Genomic DNA, 20140 nt, shown 5'->3' on the forward strand with positions numbered 1-20140 from the left:
GCATCCACTTACTGGGTTTCGGGCACAATTTCATCCCCGTACACATGCGCTTTCAAGCACCATGTGTGCTCTCAGCTAAACGGTTCTATACCTTCCTTTCCACCCCTGTCCTGCAGCTTTGCTTAGCAACGGCCAAGCCAGATTTGCATTGCTCCAATGTGCTTACTGATACGGTGGCACACCCCTCTGCTGATGTCATGTATCACCTCTGATACACTCCTCGGTGTTATAGCGCCGTCAGGTACATCCTTAATCCGGCGGGAGGTTTGTGATTCAGTATTACCTGCCTCATTTGCATGGCATTGACTACTAATTCATAGTTACAGCACCGAACACTGTTGCGGGCCCTTGGCAACCCTTGCGCCTTGCTTGTGGTGTGCCATGCCTACCATTGCATATTATGGTGAAATCCTGATTTGTCTTACATTGCGATTTTATGACATTTGTATATATTTCCTTTGTATTCCTGTTTGCGCACACATGCCCTGCGGTTGTACTGTGCGTTACTGTGGACATGACATTAAATGTTGTTTTTTAGGTGTTGTGCATCTTTTCTTGTGCCATTGTCTGTGTATTTAGCCATTGGCATATGTTAACTTTGTAATACATGAGTCTTGTCCGCTTCCATAACTCCGATGTTCTGTTTGGGAAAATGTAAACTGTGTTTTTTGGTTTACATTTCCATGGGCTTGCACCACTTCGTGAATCACTGTATGCCTTCATTAGCATGGTGTGACACTGCACATGAGGTGATTTGCATACCTATGCCGAGGGCTACGTAGATCTGGCATACGCCGGTAGTGCACGTGGAGTTGGTTCGTACCTGAATCGCTCGGCGGACATATTTGGCATTATCCCGCATACGCTACGCCTGCGCCTGGCGCAGGCTTCATGAATCTGGGGGATTAACATTAAGTTTGTTTTTAGTTTGTATTTTTCATATCTATATATATATATATATATACATATATATATATATATATATATATATATATATATATATATATATATTTATGTATTTATTGCTATATATTTTTATATTGTCTTTTAACTTGCTTGTGCTTTTATTATTAGGTTTTAGCAATTATTTAGTGTAATGTATTTCTTTCCCCATTTGCAGTTCACTATACCTTTTATCTGTCTTTGCATAGCATCATATGACTGTTTTTTATCAGCCAATTGAATAAACCTATTTAAGCTGCCTGTTATTTCATAGCAGTGTCTGATGAAACAAGAGCAGTTGTGAAAGCGCTTACCTTTTTTTCTTTTTTGTTTTTGTTCTTGGTTTGAATAAACGTCGTTTCTTGTGTGTTAACTTGGTGCAGTTTTTCTGTTTATCCTGAGAAGGAAGCATGAATGGCTTCTGGAAATGTACAGAAAACCCCAGGCTTTGCAGAAAAGAAATGGTGAAGTGTAGATGTTGAAGTAAGAGCTCTTAGAGGAAACCTGAATAAGCAGGCTGTCCAGGCAGGGAAAGTCCTGTACCTCCCTTAGTCTGCAGAAAGTAATCAGAGGAGTGACACATTTGATGAAGACCCCTGGGGCAGTAGAGAGGCCAAAGCAGAGAACTGAAAATGCCAGGAAGCAAAAGAAAATGTAAAAACTTCCTGAAAAGGGGAAGAATAGGAGTTATGGTCTATTACTTTAATTTTGAAGCAAATACAGCAGCAGAAGGAAGTGAAACAAGACACAAAGGTACAACTTTAAGCAATTTATTTTAAGAAAGATAAAAGTGCTGAAACAAACATTTACTTACTAGCAGCAAAACATCATTCATTGCCTACTGAAAGAGGAACTCCAACTTCTAAAACTTCAGCTATCTGCTTAAACTGACACAATGAAGGCACTGACACTGAAAATGTTGAGTCCAAGCCAAAAGTTTTTGATGATTCAAGTCAAATCAAACTCATGCAGGTACAAGCATTAAAATGCAAAGTCCATGCTCAGGATCCTTGCTGTTGAGTTCAGTTCTATTGCTGTCTAGTGGACAATTTTCAGTCTTGTACAAGCAACATCTTCAACAAGGTCATTACAGTTTTGAACTGATGGAAATTTTAGAGATTCCAAATAATTTTCTAAGTTGAAATCAAGACGTATATGATGTCTGATTTTATACTTTCAGTTTATTTTTATACTTCTTCCTAAAAGAATAGCTAACACTCAGCTGACCACAGATTTGTGGAAGTTCCTTTTCAAGCTGATAAACATCTTATCGGATTAATCCAGAGTTCAATGCACAATAGTTCATTACAGTATGTTTTTCGCATGTTAGAATTTTATGAGCTGTCAACACAATGCTAATCTTTCTAAGTTATCTGTAAATTGCGATTACTTGGCCATACACAGGAGTGAGGTAGTCAAGGCATCAGAGGATCAAGGAAGCCTCTGTGGGCCCTTCACAATAGGATTGTGAAAGATAAGCATCATTGAGATCCAGGGAAAGTCAGAAAAGCCTGAGGAAGAATCAGAGGAAACAAGGGTTGAAGGGAGAACATCCAAAAGGAAGGGGCCATCAAAAAGGTGTTTAGCCGAGAGAGATCCACAATGGGTCTTCAGATGCCTTCTTTCCTGGGGATCAAGAACATCCCGGAATAAGAACCCTTTTCCCTCTGAGAGTACTTTGCCGCCTACTTTTTGGCATTTTCCGGCTTGCTAAAGTTTATATCTGTAATAGTAACAGTACTTGAACACATCTAGAGCCTGTTTACTGCATTTCCTGTATTGCACTTAATTTAAAATCGTTTTTTTCTCTAAAAACTGCATTTTACCTGATTTTGGCCTAGCACTCAAGTGTGGGGTCATTTATTGCACTGTTGTGATTATTTTGCTGCCTGTGTATCTCTGCTACCTTTAAACTAAAACAAAAAGAAAAAAAACAAAAAAAATCTTGCTTTTTTCCCACTTTCTGAAAGTTAAGAAAGTTCAGTTACAGATTTGCTGTTCTGAACTGTTTGGAAGTTTCTAGAAGGCCAGTGCTTGCTTGGGCTAAAGGGAAGTCTCTGTGTTCACCAGTGGGAGTGGTAAACACTAAACAGCCTGCCTGTCCCTGGAGGAGTGGTTACTACCTAGAAGTTGTAGTTTTATTGGACATTTTTAGTCAATTCTAAACTCCTTGATCTCTCTCTCTCTTAAAACCCTACAACTCTATTTTTGCGCGGTCTTGCGCACTGAGCAACGTCGGGCAGCGCACCTAAACAGGTTTAAACTATTCCAGGCTCCACAAAGTCTGCTCTTCACTTTTTCCCTTAGAACTGTTCAAACTCTCAAAGTAATCACTCTATTCTCTTTCTAAAGCCCTACACTTGCTCAGTTCTTATAAGGAAACACCAACTAACTAAAGCACTATACACTCCTTGACTTCTCATAAGTATTAGACTCCCGACTGGCCCTTCCTGATCAAGTGAAAAATCAGTTTCCTTCCCTAATCTGATCAGAAAAAAAACAGTTCCCTATACTAATCTGGTATGTCCAAGGGTCCGTTTCAAGGTTACTGTCCAGTCCAGCTGGTGAATCTGGGAATTTTGAGGCAATGTTACAATTGCCTTATGTACACAGACAACCCTCTCCTCCTTCCAACAAACTCTAATACATGTGAGAGATGCAGTTACACAGCCAAACTGGAGGCAGAGCTCTCTCAACCCAAGACTGGCACAGTCAGTCAGGAGGAAAAGGTAACCACCCACACCACAAATCCAGTCTCACACAGACCTATTGCATCTGCATACCCAACACATAAACACACAAAAACATACTCGGAGGCTCTAAATAAAAATCTGCCTAAACAGCAAAGACCTCCTAAGCAGATATCCAAGCAACAGCCACCCGTCAACAATACCCACAAATCACATATCTCACAAAATCAGTGTGCCTCACAATCACAGCCCATAAGGCCAAACAACACACCAAATACACTTGTTATAGGGGACTCTATTGTCCGGCACACTGATGTCCCACTCACCAGACTGAATAAGGAGAAGGTCACTGTAAGCTGCCTGTTGGGTGCCAGGATCCGCCACATAATGCAAGCACTCAGGTCACTCCAAATCAAGTACAAGTATGACTCCGTCATTGTCCATGCTGGTGTGAATGACCTGAGATGTACCTCCCTGGACTACATGAAAAAAGACATAGAGGAGCTCTCTGATCATGTAGCCCAGGCTGGTATGTCCCTGACCTTGAGTAGCATCTTGCCCTCACCAAGAATGATGCCACAGTATAAAGACAAAATGATCAGTTTCAACAATTGGCTAAAGTATTGGTGTCATTCAAAGGGGATCCAGTGTCTGTCAGCCTGGGATGACATGCTCGACAAGCCACGTTGCTTCGCTAGGGACGGCTTGCACCTGTCACCCTTAGGCTTTCGTATACTGGCCAAGGCTCTTGCCACCCCATAGTGCCTTTTTTAGGCAAGGCTCAAAGGACAAACCCACCTCCATAGACAACCCAAAGATAAAAAAACTAAAGGTAATGCTACTCAATGCCAGAAGTCTAAACCTCAAGATGCACACACTCGAGACTCTCCTCAGTATGGAGAAAATCGATGTCTGTGCAGTAACAGAAACCCGGTTCAAGGCTCCTGAGAGCACCCCAGCACTACCAGGTTATAACTCATACCGTGCGTTTCAGCCCCAAAATGCAGACCGAAGCACAAAAGAAGGGGGAGTATCTATATTCATCAAAGATACCTACACCTCCAGGTTAGTGGCACTGCACGAAGCATCAGAAACCATCCATGTGCAACTAACAGCGGGCAAAACTGCCTTTCAGTTTGTAGCCTGCTACAGAACACCCTCCCTTTTACAGGAACCCCACTTGGCATTTCTGAGAACACTGGAGAATATGAAGGTCTCTCCAAACACTATGTTATTGGGTGACTTCAACTACCCAAACATTGACTGGGAAAACTACTCAAGCCCAAACACCCTCGCCCAACGGTTCCTTGAATTTATAAACTCTAACGCAATGGAACAACTGGTCACCACTCCCACAAGAGGGAACAACATATTGGACCTGGTCATCACCAACATGGGGACTCTATGTTCCACACCAGAGATAAACCCCTCATTGGTAAGATCAGACCACAAACAAATTTCCCTGGACATCCATATCCCGTCCCCACCCCCAGCCAAGAAAATCACTGTAAAGAATTTCTCCAAAGCCAACTTTGCACTTCTCAAGACTGAGGTGGAATCCTTCAAAGCCCCTGGGCCAGAGGATAATACAGCCCAATCCACAGAATCCTTTACAAATGCATTCTATGAGCACCTGCAGGAATGCATGGATCATGCTATCCCAAATAAAACCAAGACTCACTCCTCCAAAAACAGGAGACCGGTCTGGTGGTCCCCGGCCATAAATAAGCTATACAACAGAAGGAGGAAGCTACTACATGACAGAGCAAAATCCCAAAAAGGGAAGGCATCTCTGATCAGTATTAGCAAGAAACTTCGATCCCTCATAAAATCATCAAAGGCCAGTTTCGAAAGAAAAATTGCCCTAGACACTAAAGATAATCACAAGGCTTTCTTTAGTTATGTCAGAAACATGGGCGGAAACTCCCAGATATGCTCTGAATTGTTGCATAACGGTACAAAATATACCGAACCAACAGACATAGCCAACATCCTGGCAGACAGATTCAGTGCAAACTTCTCCCCCCCCCCTTCTCCCCCAAAGGAGCAAATGCCTATCCCAACTGAATGTAACCTTCCTGACATCACAGATGCACAGGTGAAATTTGCCCTCTCCAAAGCAAAAAACACAGCATCTATGGGACCAGACGGTGTCCCAGGCTGTGTCTTACACGAGCTCCAAGAAGAACTGAACCCTCACATTAAATCACTGTTCAAACTTAGCCTTACTACAGGATATGTACCCAAAGAATGGCATACAGCTACAGTGGTCCCACTCCACAAAGGTGGTGCCACAACGGACCCCGGAAACTATCGCCCCATAAGCCTGACTAGTCTGGTCTGTAAAGCTATGGAGCATATTATCATGGAACTCATAAACAAAGACATTGGGAGCCTCCAGACACTGGACCCTACCCAATTTGGCTTTGTTAAGGGCAGATCTTGCCTCTTAAACCTAGTTGATTTCTTTGAAACAGTTACCAAAGCCATAGATGAGGGCAAAGTAGTCCACACAGCTTACCTGGACCTCGCAAAAGCCTTCGACACAATACCCCACTCGGGCATCATAAATAAGCTTAAATGTCAACCCCTATATCACAAAATGGGTTGCAAACTGGCTCAGAGATAGAACCCACATGGTCAGAATCGCAGGTGCCATGTCTGAATCCAAACCAGTTACAAGTGGCGTCCCACAGGGCTCAGTTCTGGGACCTCTCTTGTTCGGTATATGCTTCTCTGAGGTTCAGGCTAACACAGGGGGATTATGGCAGACAAAGTTCGCAGATGACTGCAAACTGGGGGCCATAATCGAATCTCCAGCCGACACAAGCATCCTCCAAAAGGGTCTCACAGAGACAGATGCTTGGTGCCAGAACCACTGCCTCAAGCTAAATGCTAAAAAGTGCATAATCATCCCCTTTGGGAAAAACAAGGTGCCCACAAATTACCACATAGGTGGTAATCCATTAATCTGGAAGAAGTAATTAGAGATTTGGGGACCAATGTAGATAGTAATCTCTCCTTTGATAATCACGTTGCCAAAGTGGTTAGAAAGACCTTCTATATAGCCCACCTTATCACGAAAGGGTTCGCATCTAGATCAAGAGAGGTCATTGTGCACCTCTACTCGTCACTCATCAGGCCCATAATTTAATACAATGCCCCTTTTGGGATGTACCTTACCCGACACCTGCAGCAACTGGAGAGACCCCAAAAGTACCTCACCAAGAGGATCATGGGCTACAAACAGATGTCCTATGCAGCTCGACTAAAGAAACTCCAGCTCTACTCAGTTGCTTACCGCCTACTCAGAGGTGATCTATGCTTGACGTACAAAGCCATGTCAAACCCAGAATTAATGGACATGCTCCACCTCAAAAAATCCAAGTCCCTTAGAACTACACGCTCCAGGGACCTAAACCTCAGTACAAAAATAAATAGGACATGCTGGAGGGACAGATTCATTTCCCAGAGGCTCCCCTCACTCTGGAATAGAATCCCAATTCATGTTAGACATAGCCCCTCGCTGACCCTCTTCAAGCGAAATTTGGACTAGTGGATGGGAAATCGCAAATTCACCCCTGGGATCTCTCCTCTGTCCCTGCTAGACAGAGGCACAGTAAACTAATCTTAAAAGGGTACCTTCTGTGACCTACTTTACAGAGGCACAGTAGGCTAATCTAATAGGGAGGCGGAAGCCAAATACACTCTGGCTAGGCTTATAAATGCCCTAGGGCAGATAGTCCAGTATCTACCTATGAACCTATGAACTTCCTGAATAGTTCCATGAGCCAACAGGCCCTAAAACACCTCTGGAAAAAAAGGAAGTTGTTCCTGAGGAGGCTGAGGAATCCCCAAAAAGGGAAGGAAGAGACTTCTAAACCATGTAATAACCCTGGTTGATTATTAAAAGAACCCAGGAGTCTTGGGTGATCTTTAGCCAAACAGTAAGAGACAGAGATAGGAGGAGAGAAAGAGGAATGTGACTGAGGAGATCAGATGCAGCACCTGGTTTGTCAGGAAAAGGAAGCTTCTGAAAAGAAGGAGTTTGTGTAGCCTTAGTAGGGGGGGCCACACTTTTTACCTATGGGGGTGAGGGCAAGACTGCCTACCAACAAAACTAAGCTTATTAGGATAATTCTTCTGAGCTATTTTTATTATAAGGATAATTCCTCTGAAAAGTGGGCACAGAGGAAACAAAAATATGTATGTTTCAACTCCTGTAAGGCCTTGCTCCTTTCTCACAGGGACTTAAACAACTCTGCAGCAGCAACACCAAACAAATGCTCATTATCCAGAGGAGCATCCATCTGTTTAGCTTTGATATCATCAGGCAAAGGCCATGAGTGCCGGAACCATAAAGCCAGGGGGAGGGGGAGCCCCCCTCCCACTTTTACAGCTGCAAGACCTGTTGGGAAAAATTAATGAAGTGGAGTTTTTATGGTATTATGGATTTGTGCGGGGAAGTTAAACTAACTAAACTAGATGTTCCGTTTCTCTTATTGCTCTGTGTGTGTGTGTGTGTGTGTGTGTGTGTGTGTGTGTGTGTGTGTGTGTGTGTGTGTGTATGTGTGTGTGTGTTTTTAAAATGCCCCAGTTAGGTATACTTGGTGGTTAGTGTTACTCAGGCACAAACAAGAGCCTGAATTCTCTACCCATACCACCACTTGTGATTAAAGGATTTGAGTCCATAGCTCTCCAAAGTCCAGATTTTCACAGAATATTTGCCTCATACTTTTGGTCTGTTCCTCTTAAAATTTGTGTTTTTTTGGGAAATCAGTGAGAACTGAATTCACTTAATAATGATAGATCTTTAAGTTTCAGTCTTCCTATCCTTCAGGAAACACATGGTAACACAAAACACTTTATTTTAGCAACTTTCTAAGATTATACAAGCAATATTTAAAATGTTTCCCTGATTTTGGGCCTTTGCCCCCAAAAATTTTTTGGCGTTCAGATTTCTCTTGCAACTGCAGTTAAGAGATTTAGTTGATCGTCAAGTGGATTTTACAAGGAGCTGAGAGCTTCAGGGGAAGAGAAGTTTAATGCTAAGTTGTCTGCATTGTTAGTAGCACAACAGGTGATATACTTGATTTTGATGCAGAAGGCTGTGGGTTCTACTCCCACATTATGCAGATGGATCGCTGATACTGTACTGTGTTGTACTTTAAAGGGAGTGGATGCTGCAGTCCTATGAATGCCCACCTTTGGAGGAGTTACTTAATAACTATGAACCCATTATCAGTTTGCCATCCATTCCCCATTGCAAAATTACTAGCTTATCATTTTTTAATGTAGCATAGGCAATTTATTCTTCAAGGGCAACAGGCACTTTATTTGTAGATGAAACAATGAAATATAAAGTTGTTTGCTAGCAGCAACCTCTTCATTAGTTACAGATCCCTTTAATGTGGAATTATTTTGATGACTTACTTCTTCAGAGATTTTGCATATTTACTGATATTGGTGGATTGTAATGACAGAAGTTTGAGTGGCCTTTTATGGGTGATATTTTCTGAAATGGGTAGTTTTGTCATTATTGATACGTATTTTGTTTCATTGCTCACTAGAAGACTGTTCCAAACTACAAATTTAAAACACATCCTAACAAGTGGTGCTGTATTATACAAGGAATATAATTTAATACAATCAGGTTAATACAATCAGGAAGGTGACTCAAAGAATGCATACATCTATGCTTGGTCACAGGATGCAGGAGATTAAAATAGGGGAAGAGACTACTCACCAATGGTGTCCCCAGGGTTCGGTGCTGAGACCTTTTTCTGTTTAGCATATTCATCTCAAAAGTAAAAGGAAATACCAAAGGGCTTTGGCTGACTAAGTTTGAGATGACTGCAAATTAGGAGCAGTTATTTAATCCCCAAATGACTTAACCATCATGCAGGAAGGTTTGTCCCAAAAAAATAACTGGTGCTAGAATCATGAATTGAAGCTAAACGCCAAGAAATACATTATCGTATCCTTTGGGAAGCCATCTACTCCAGGGAACTGCCAAATTGACAATGTCCCCTGAGAACTGACTCAGTTGTTTGTCATTTGGGAACTTGTGTGTAATGTGACCTAACTTTTGACCAACTTGTGCCCAGAGTCATAAGAAAGCCTTTCTATATTGCATAGCTTATAAACAAATTGATTGTGACTAGATCTAGAGATGTTATTGTCCCACTTTACAAAGCCCTCATTAGGTCAATCATTTTGTATAATGCCCACTTTGGCATGTATCTGTCCAGACCCATGGAACAATTGGAATACGCACAGAGATACCTTACTAAAAGGATACAAGTCTTAAACACTAGGTCTTGCATGGACCACCTCAAAGATTTATCACTATACTCAGTATCCTACAGAGTGCTTAGAGGTGATGTGTCTGGCATACAAGGCATCCTCTGACCTAATACAGATGGACCTACTGAACATCAGCAAGTCAAATGACATCAGAAATACTCAGTCCAGGTGTCTAAACTTAATGTTGTGGAGAGATGGATATATATCCAGAACTGACTATCCATTCAAGTAAAACCAAGCTCATCCCTGTCCATATTTAAATGCAACTTGGATCTAAGGCTGAGTAATAGAAAATGTACTCCAGGATTACTTCTCGTGCCACTAATGGATAGAGGCAGTTCCTAAATGCTGCATCCCTTACATGGGTCCCCTCAAATTATCTATGGTATAATCACAGTTATACTCACTAGGGCTAATATACAATTACCAGCCATGGGATAGTTGACCAATCAGGAAATGTTAATTCAAGCACCAAAATGGAAATTGACTAAGCTTAAAATCTCCTCCAAGTGAACCTATGTTGTGGTAGTAAATAGTTTTAAAAAATTGCCCTTTTTAGATCACTAAGTGCCCCAGTCACCATCCACCCCCCCCCCCCAGTCTTCAACAGCTTTTGGCTCCTCTAGCAAAGGCTGACGTCTGAGCCAGGAATACCTCCTCAAAACAGATCCAAAAGCAGCAGCCCTAGATGAAGTATCAGCTACATCATAGCTGCATTTAATGAAATGGTGAGCTACTTGGGAGGTCGTCCTTAGTAAAGCAAGAGTAGAAAACTTCCCCTCAGAATCAGGGAGGTCCGAAATAGCCTGAAGGGCTTGAGAGATAAGAGCCAAAACATATCTGGTCATATGTGCCTGATAATTACCGTATTTCCCCGAAAATAAGGCCAGGTCTTATACTCTTTCCCCTGCCAAAATACGCATTAGGGCTTATTATCAGGTGATGCCTTATTAACCCCCCCGTACAACAATCTACATTTATTCATTCATTCATGTACAAAAATCGACATTTATTCATGTACAAAAATCGACATTTATTCATGTACACAAATTCACATTTATTTGGTACTTTTCTGTTATTGGACAACAGTTCTAAGTAACGCGTTAACAGTTGTGTGAGAATTCTACATAAACAGTGCAACAAACATTTCAGCTTTAGAATATCTACACCTTGGCTTTCACAGTGCAATATTTCCTGCTTAACAGAAAGTGCAGAAAAATCTTAGTTCATGTGTATTGGAGGAGGGGAATAAAACTGAAAGCAGAAGCAGTCCATTCTGTTGCCCGATAATGGAAACGTTATTCAAATACAGTCATGTCATCTTCTTCTGGAACACTGTCATAAGTCTCCAACCCCTGAATTCTGGCCTAAATTTCTTGTGACTCCATTTCCTGTAGAACCATTGGGTCCAATCTGTCATTCCCTAGCAATAGAGCTCTCCTTAGATGAGCACTGCTTGTCCAAGTAGCCTGCTCATTGTGCATTGGCAACACAGCTGTCAGTGATTTTATCTCATGAATTTTTCACCCAAGTCACGACCTCTTGCAGGCTAGGCTTCACAAAGTTTCCATGCTGATTTCTCTCCATTCTATTTTCAATGTAGTCATTGAGTTCCATACGCACATGGCCTTGAATTGCTTGTTTATTGCAATATCAAGAGTCTGGAGATATGCAGTCATTCCTGCAGGAATCATTATTTGATCTATTTTTCTCCATGCAAGGAATTTCTTCATGTCTTTAGCGAGATGAGTGCTGGCTGAATCCCAGACTAGCAGACCTCTTTCACCACCTCGCAAAACAAGTGGCAGCTTTACATCGACCCACTTCCTTATAACTGCTTGTCTGCACCAGGCATTTTTGCTTTCAAGAATGTAAATGCCTGAAACACATTCAGTCTTATCTTTCTTGCCCTTACTAATGATTAGAGGTGGGGTTTTCTTTCCATCTAGACGAATTGCCAAAATACAGGCAACACGTGCACTCTCGTAACCAGTGGAGGGAATGTAGCTTGACAAGGCACCCCTCTGATCAATTGTTGTTTGAGATCCTAGGCCCATAAACACTGCAGTTCCATCCATAGCAATCATGTTGGAGAGTTGGTATGTAAAAAAGTCAGTGCCATCAACAAAGGACTTGAACACAAGTGCACGTTTAATAACTTCAGTATCTTCCAAGTTGAACAGTGTTGTTGATCTTCTTAGAGACAGTTCATGAAGGAAGCCATCCAGCCAATGTTGTGATGCTTTGAATTCTCCTGGGGATATTTCTAACTGTGGTGCCATTGCAAGGGCAAATACTTGAATATCAGCCTTGCGCACAACCAAAGCCTTTTCTTTCCTGTTAGCAATCCATTCACAGATGATGTCTTCCAGCTCAGGAAATAATGGTTGCCAACCTGATCCACACTTGCACTTCTTAGCATTTCCCTTGTCGGTCTGTTGACTGAGGTTACCGTACGCTGCACACCATTTTCGAACAATTTGGAGATCTAACGTCTTCTTTTTGAGAAAGCTGTCAGATTCTTTCCCCAGGAGTCCTTCATGATTCCTTTCTTGTACTTGATGGAATAGCTCTTTCTTTTTGCACTCATCTTGTCTGGTGGGTGGGGGGGGGTTTAATTGAAGACATACGAGACCGGAGTGGCAACATAAAATGGCGACGATTAAGAAGACACAATCACAGAGGTTCGTTATCAAGTGCACGAGCTTTACGTGCATTTTCTGTACTTTGACCAATCAAAGTCCACCTGCCAGTGTTTATGGGGCAAGGATCTCAACCGTCAAGTGTGAGTGATGATTAGGGTTACAGTAAAAATTGTGGAGGAGTCCCTGGGAAAGAATCTTATGACTTTCTGCAAAGGGAAGAAGTTGGGTGTCCTAATGGTTCAAAAATGGCGAGCAGAGTACGATAACCTCAGTCAACTGATGTCAATAATATTATTTTATAATTCAACACGTCCGTCGTGTTTTATTGATGATCTTAACTGGGGCTTATTTTTGGGGTAGTGTTTATATCATGACCACCCTGGAAAACCATGCTGGGCCATATTCTCTGGTTAGGCTTTATTGATGAAGAAATATAGTAACAGCTCTAAAGGCTAGGATAGCAGAGGTATACACCTTCTTACTCAGCCTCCATGGTTCTGCTGTCCTTATCAGATGGAAGCAACTTAGAGGAAGGCAACAATTTGGAGGGCTTGGCAAAAGCAACTGACACTACAGAGGGGTCAATTTAGGAGCACATTTAAAGAAACCTGCTATCCACAGGCACTTTATAAAGCCTATCAATTTTTTGTGAGCAGGGGTTTGGGACTCTAGAGCGTGAGAAGCAGCAAGAACAGAAGGAACAGCAGAGGGTCGAAGAGACACCATTTGTAGAAGCTCATAGTGCCGCTTCTGAATATCAGAAACTTAAGCACAGTCCCATTTAAAAATTCTATCATTCTGGAAATAGTGTCACCAAACAAAATATCCTCAAAAAGAGACTCAGGACTAATAGACTCTTCTTCCCCAGAACCATAGTCAAGTGGCAAAGGAATCTGGGAGGAATAAGGAAGGGACTCTTCATCAGACTGATCAGCATCCTCCTTAGAAGAATCCTGCTGCCTGGGTCTCCTATCAGGTGTAGAAGACCGGGGAGGAGCAGTAACAGAAACTCTCTGAGGAGGCTTAAGAGCTATAAGGGCATTAAAGAGGCCTTGAGAGAAATGTTGCCATTCACTCTGAGGATATTTCTGAGCAGGAGAAATATATTTAGTTTTCTGCATCTTTTTAAGTGGGGCTCTGACCCATAATGACACTCAGTAATGATAGTCATAACCTCTTCCCTCCCTAAAATTTGAGGAACATCTATAGGCCTTTCAGTAATAACCAGCCATAGTTCCCCCTGTACATCTGAAATGAACATCTGCAAAACCTCCGTGGATCTGCATGGCATCAGATCCATACCGGCCTCTAAAGTGGTCACAGCAGAGGAATCTGAGAAAGAAACCAGACAATCCTCAAGGCTTTCACCAGCCTCAAGAGAGATGTCTTTTGGAGGCAGTACAGCCAAAGAATCAGACCGAGCTTTCTTGGCCTTTTTCTTTATGGATGACTGATCTTTGGGCCGAGAAGATCCTTCCATGGCATCCTTAGCCAACAGTTTAAGTCATTGGTTCTCTAAGTAAATCACAAGAGAAGAAAGCCCAGTCTGCAACATCTTAGGGATGAAAGCTTGACAAATCTCACAAGACGTATGGTCATAGGAAGCACCTAAACAGAACAAACACTGGTCATGATGATCTTTATGGGGAATCTGTCTCCTGCACTGGCATTTCCCCTTTCTGGATGACATGAAACCCAACAGCCAGAAACAAGGTAAAACTGAGATAAAAAAATCAAAAAACCCCAATGGGACACTTACCTGAAAGTAGTACAGACCAGCAGATGAATGAGCGTTCAGACCAATGATCGCGGCAAAGAAGTTCTGGGGATGATATGTCCAGACGTTACCTTTAAGCTCTACTCATTGTATGAGGAGCATATGTGTGATATACTGTGTACCCATTTCCACCTAAAGGCTTTTGTATACTGGCCAGACATTGGGCTGACCTTGGCAGGGGATCCCTATTGCAAAGAATATCTCAACAGTGATATGGAAGGACATCCAAAGCTTCTTTGGTGTTCTGCTATGATGGACTGCAGTTATATGTTCGATAGCAGAACTCCTGCTAATCTAATCAAAGGTGAGTACAACTCACAAGTGACTGCAGCAAAAAAAAGCCAAGTGTTATTTCTGCTGATGGACATGCAGTAGCAAGGTTATGTTAAAACCACACGAAGAAACCCATGTGGTCAGCAAGTAACCGCATATCTTCACATAAATCTCTTTTTCAGTTGGTGACTCATAGTTTCAGATGCACAATACTTCATGAGAAGAGGGGGAGGTAGAAGCCAGATTATCACGGTCATGGATAAATTGTACAGGATATATAAAAACATATTCATCTTGGTTAGCCATAGCAGCTGGGTGAGTAATAAGTGTTAGAAAAATATGTATTTGAACATGTATAAAGTGCTAGTTTAAAAGCAAATAGTATATAATGCATTTTATTCTATTTACAATATGGCAATAAGAATGATTTTACATATCATTGCTTGAAGCTTTGGAGCTGCAGTGTATTTGAACTCTGACCCTGGCAGTAGCCAGCTCAGCAAGCTTATGTTTTTCACTAATGATTATCTGCTGGGTCAGGAAAATTAAATGTATAAAGCATTGAATATTCTTATTGCTTCCTCTGAGATAATTGACCTTGTGAATGTATCAGAGATAAGACACAGCTGCTAAAAGTAAAAGCTGCAAGAAGAACAAAGAAGTATATTGCAAGACTGAACCGACTATTGTATTCAAGCTAGCCTGAGACCTTGGAAGAGTAACATTTACAGAAAGACATTATAACGAACCAGGTGCTTTGCAAGGCTGTATTATTCCCATGGGAAAACTTTTAAAATGTATAACATCAGCTTTTTCTTATGAATAGAATATTGTAGACCATAGTGATGTAGGTGCCCTGTGACTAACCACGTCAGTAAGGTGGGCACAGCCTGAATGTAAGACTATATAAAATTGTGTATTTCCTGCATCATGTCAGACAAAACTCTGTACTTGTATGGGTTTGCCTCCTGGTGTACACTAGTAAACTTTTGCATCTGAGCCTCCTGTGTTGTTATCATTTGTTTTTATTTAACAGTTTGGTCCTCCTTGAACCGGAATTCCCTTGGTAAGCTGCAGATCAGAGTGTACCGGTGGTCGAATACTGCGAGGAGAAGCTACCAAACGGTTCTTCTTGAAACACAAAGACCTCCGACTGAATTGTCGTTTTGAGAGGCTGGCCACTTTCTGATCTGCGTCAAGAGCGGTCTCGAACTGGTCGACCCAGGAGGCTCAGGTAGGAAAATATTTGCCTTTTTCTGTTTTAGATCAGGGACTAGGTTACAGTAAATGTCATTGTCAGAGATTTGTTATACAGATCAGGGACAAAAGGAAATTACTGTATATTTTGTCAGAGATCAGGGAAACAGAATAAGTTAGGCAGTTATTCTAGATAAACTGTGTAAGGAACTGAAATACCACGTGGTGAAAAGGGTTACGTAACATTTTTTAGAATGGGAAATCAGTGCACTAAAAAATCGCGAGATCCGCCCCTAACTGATGACGCAAAATATATGCAATTACAACGGACTGATAATGTAAGGTATTATACAAAATGGGTTAATAAATACGGATTTGATGGTAAATTAAACAAGATTTCTTTAGTTAAACTTTTAAAACAGCTTAAATCTGACGCAGAAGGTCAGGCAAAAAAAACAACAGCGATTAGGCATTCCTCAAGCACACAGGTGGATTGAGGAAGTAAACCGAAGGGAACAGAAAACTAAAAATGCAAAAACATTATTTTTAGACAAAGAGGATAATAATACAGTAATAGCGACAGCCCCTCCCCCTCCGCCCCCTCCAATGCCTTTTTCAGGATATGAAGCAGGAGGACAAGCTGGTCCACCTCCACGTTATCCTGAAGTTACAAGAGTACTAAAACCATTTGTTAGAGATCCTACTGAAACTAGGTCCTGGACACGTAAAACACTAGGGGACACAGACTTATATCAAATAGGGAAAAATACACTAGAAGAGAGTGAGGAAGAAATCTGTCCACTGATTGAGGTACCAAATCCTCAGGCAGGACAGGAAGGGCAGGACCCAACTCTTCTAGTATATAGACCATGGACCTCATCCAAAAGTTAATTACACAAAGTTTTTACAAGATTTACAAGGTATGAGACTAAGTTACCACTTGAATGGGGAAGAAGTAGAAAAGATAGTTAGACAGATTGTGGGTCCAGACTGGCACATGATTTGTGGCACCTGGAATCCTCGTAATGCAGAGCTTAAACCACTCCCACATAGTGACGCAGAATTAGACAACAGAGTCAAAGGTCTTACAGACCGAATTTCTGAAAAATGGAAACCTAGAGCAGATTGGACTTGCATTAATCAATGCATACAGCAAGAGAATGAAACTGTAGATGGGTACTATGGTAGATTATTGGAATGTTTCAATAACCATAGTGGTATGGCTATTCCTGAAAATCAGACACATGATACCTCATATGAACAGCAACTGAAAATGCGTTTTGAAAGGTTGCATTGCACCTATCAGTAGCTTTATTACAAAGCATATGATAGATCATCGAACAAGTAGGCTACAAGCCTTACTTGAATATGCCAGACATGCTGAAAGACAGTTTAATAGTAAAAAGAAAAAGAAGACACAGGTCTTCACAGCTGAAGACGGAGCAGAGGTCTTTGTAGTACAGTCAGGTAAAAAGGGTAAGAAAAATACCCAGGGAAATAGACAATCTGGCAAAAGGTCAGAAGATTTTGAAGAGAGAAAAAAGAAAGGTGAGTGCTTTAAGTGCGGCAAGAAAGGACATTTAGCAAGGGATTGCAGGCTAAATAAAAGGTGACTACAGAAAATAAAGGTGATGAGGACTGACTATATGATAGTGATGAAAATCAGAAATCATCAGGGAAGGAAAACAAACAAAGGGCAAACGTAAATGTAGTGGAAGGAACAGAGGAAGTGCAAGCAGATGTAGAGGATGAAGAAAGTGAAATTTTAGATTTAGCATTACTGAGCTTGGAGCTCTATTTGGCAGACACAAAACCGGAAGTTACACTTCTGGTGGAAGGAAGGGAAGTGAAATTCTTGTGTGACTCAGGAGCGTCACGAACTTTGATACACCCTTCAAAGTTACCAGAATATTCTGAATCACCTGACTATATATTAGTGAAAGCAGCAAATGGACAGCTATATAGGGAACCACTCTCCCATGATATAACAATAACTGACCCTGTTTCAGGTATGACTCAGAAAAGTAAAATTGTAGTTTCTGCAAAATGTCCAGTAAACTTACTGGGAAGAGATCTTATGCAGATATTTGGCATAGCGGTAGTCCCCACTATGCAAGGTATGGAAGCACAAAGACAAATGGATACTTTCGTGGTGCGACCGGAGGGTGAGACTTTTTACTGGTACAGCCAGGACCTAGTTACGACTTGTCCAGTGGCAGTAACCGAGGAACTGATGAATGTAGCCATCAGTAAGGCCCCCTCCCTTGACACTGACCAACAGCATTTGTTACATTGTACTCTATACTACTGTAGCATGCCAGGACCTGATAAAGAATATGAGCAAGAGTTATTCAAAAATCCTGCAAGCAGATTAGTATTACGAACCTTGTATTGGGATACTGAGGGAAACAGTGTGGTAAGCTGTTCATTACCTCAGGAATTCATGACACTGTACAAATCTAATCGACTACCACATGTCAGCTTGACAAAGAATAAGGATGTGAGATGGGCAGACTTAGGAGAAAAAGTAACAAGATGGGAAAAACAAACTGATTTAGAATTATCAGAACAGGGAATACAAAAACAGAAATTGAATTGGCTAACACAGACACATCCAGCTGTACACTTACAAACTAGTGAAGACAGCTGATTAGCATTCTTATTAGAAGAAGAAGAAAAAGCCTTGTGTGATTAGGTTCATAGGTTCATACTAGGCTATCTGCCCGAGGGCATTTACAAGCCTAGCCCATAGTTTTGTGGCTTACGCCACCCCTTTAGTATGGGGAACTATACCCATTATTTTGCTGTGCCTCTGTCGAGCAGTGACACTGAGGTAATCCCTGGGGTATATCTGCGATCTCCCATCCATTGGTCAAGATTTCTCTTGAACAAGGCCAGCGAGGTGCTCTGCCTCACATATACCGGGATTTTGTTCCACAGCATAGGGAGTTGTTCCACATCATAGGGAGTTATAAGTAAGTAGCTAGTGACAGCTAACTGCCCTTGCGAGCCATTTAAGCCTAGCCAATTATCCCTTGTGAGACTCAAACTCTGCACCTTGTGTTTGTAAGGCAAACACCTTAAGCATTAGGCCACCCTCCTAATCATTATATACCAAACATTCTTTGGTCAACAGGTAAATCAGATGTAGGACTTATTCAAACAGCAGGACCAGTAACTATTACACCAAAATCAGCATTTAGACCACAAAAAAGACAATACCCCTTGAGGAAAGATGCAGAGCAAGGAATCAAGCCTATAATAGCAGCATTACTCAAGGAAGGAGTACTGGTAGAATCTCTTGATTCACCATGTAACACCCCTCTATTTCCTGTTAAAAAAGCAAACGGGGAATGGCGGATGGTACAGGATTTACAAGCTGTAAACAATGCAATAATACCCAGAGCACCTACGGTGCCAGACCCACACACCTTGTTGAATGATTTAAAACCACAACAAAAATATTTTACTGTGGTAGATATAAGCAATGCTTTCTTTTCAATACCTATACATCCTGATAGCCAGTATTGGTTTGCATTTACATTTCAGGGTAAAAGATATACCTATACTCGGCTACCGCAGGGATATTGTGAAAGTCCAACGATATTTGCACAAGAAATGGCAAGCAACCTGGCAGGGTTTACTCCACCAGGAGGTAGTCAGATTCTACTTTATGTAGATGACATCTTGCTAGCAGCCCCTACCCAGCATCAATGCAGGGAAGATACGATAGCGTTATTGAAATTTTTAGCAGCACAAGGACACAAAGTAAACAAAAGTAAGTTACAACTTTGGAGAAAACAGGTTAGATACCTGGGATATGTAATATCCAATGAAGGTAGAATATTAGACGAAGACAGAAAAACAGCGATTTTACAGGCACCCAAACCAGCAACCAAGAAGGAAATTATGTCCTTCTTGGGAACGACTAATTTTTGTCGAAGCTGGATATCAAACTATGCTTTAGAATCTGCTCCACTGGCTGATTTAATATATAAAACACCAATGGCAGCACAAGATGTATTACAATGGACACCTGAAGCAGAAGCAGCTTTCTGCAGACTAAAACAATTGATAGCTTCATCACTAGTTTTAGGACTTCCAAATTACCACAAAAGATTTTTTCAGACCATAGATTGTAAGCAGGGATACATGATGTCAGTTTTGACGCAACAGCATGGGGATAAGCAACGCCCCATAGCTTACTATTCATCACAGTTAGATCCAGTGGCACGATCATTGCCTCACTGTGTGCAAGCAGTAGTCGCAGCTGCAATGGCAGTACAGGCTTCGGCCTCTAGTGTTGTTCC

The sequence above is a fragment of the Protopterus annectens genome, chromosome 8.part0 (genome assembly GCF_019279795.1).
Source record: "Protopterus annectens isolate FY-2018-M chromosome 8.part0, PAN1.0, whole genome shotgun sequence".
Classification (NCBI taxonomy): domain Eukaryota; kingdom Metazoa; phylum Chordata; order Ceratodontiformes; family Protopteridae; genus Protopterus; species Protopterus annectens.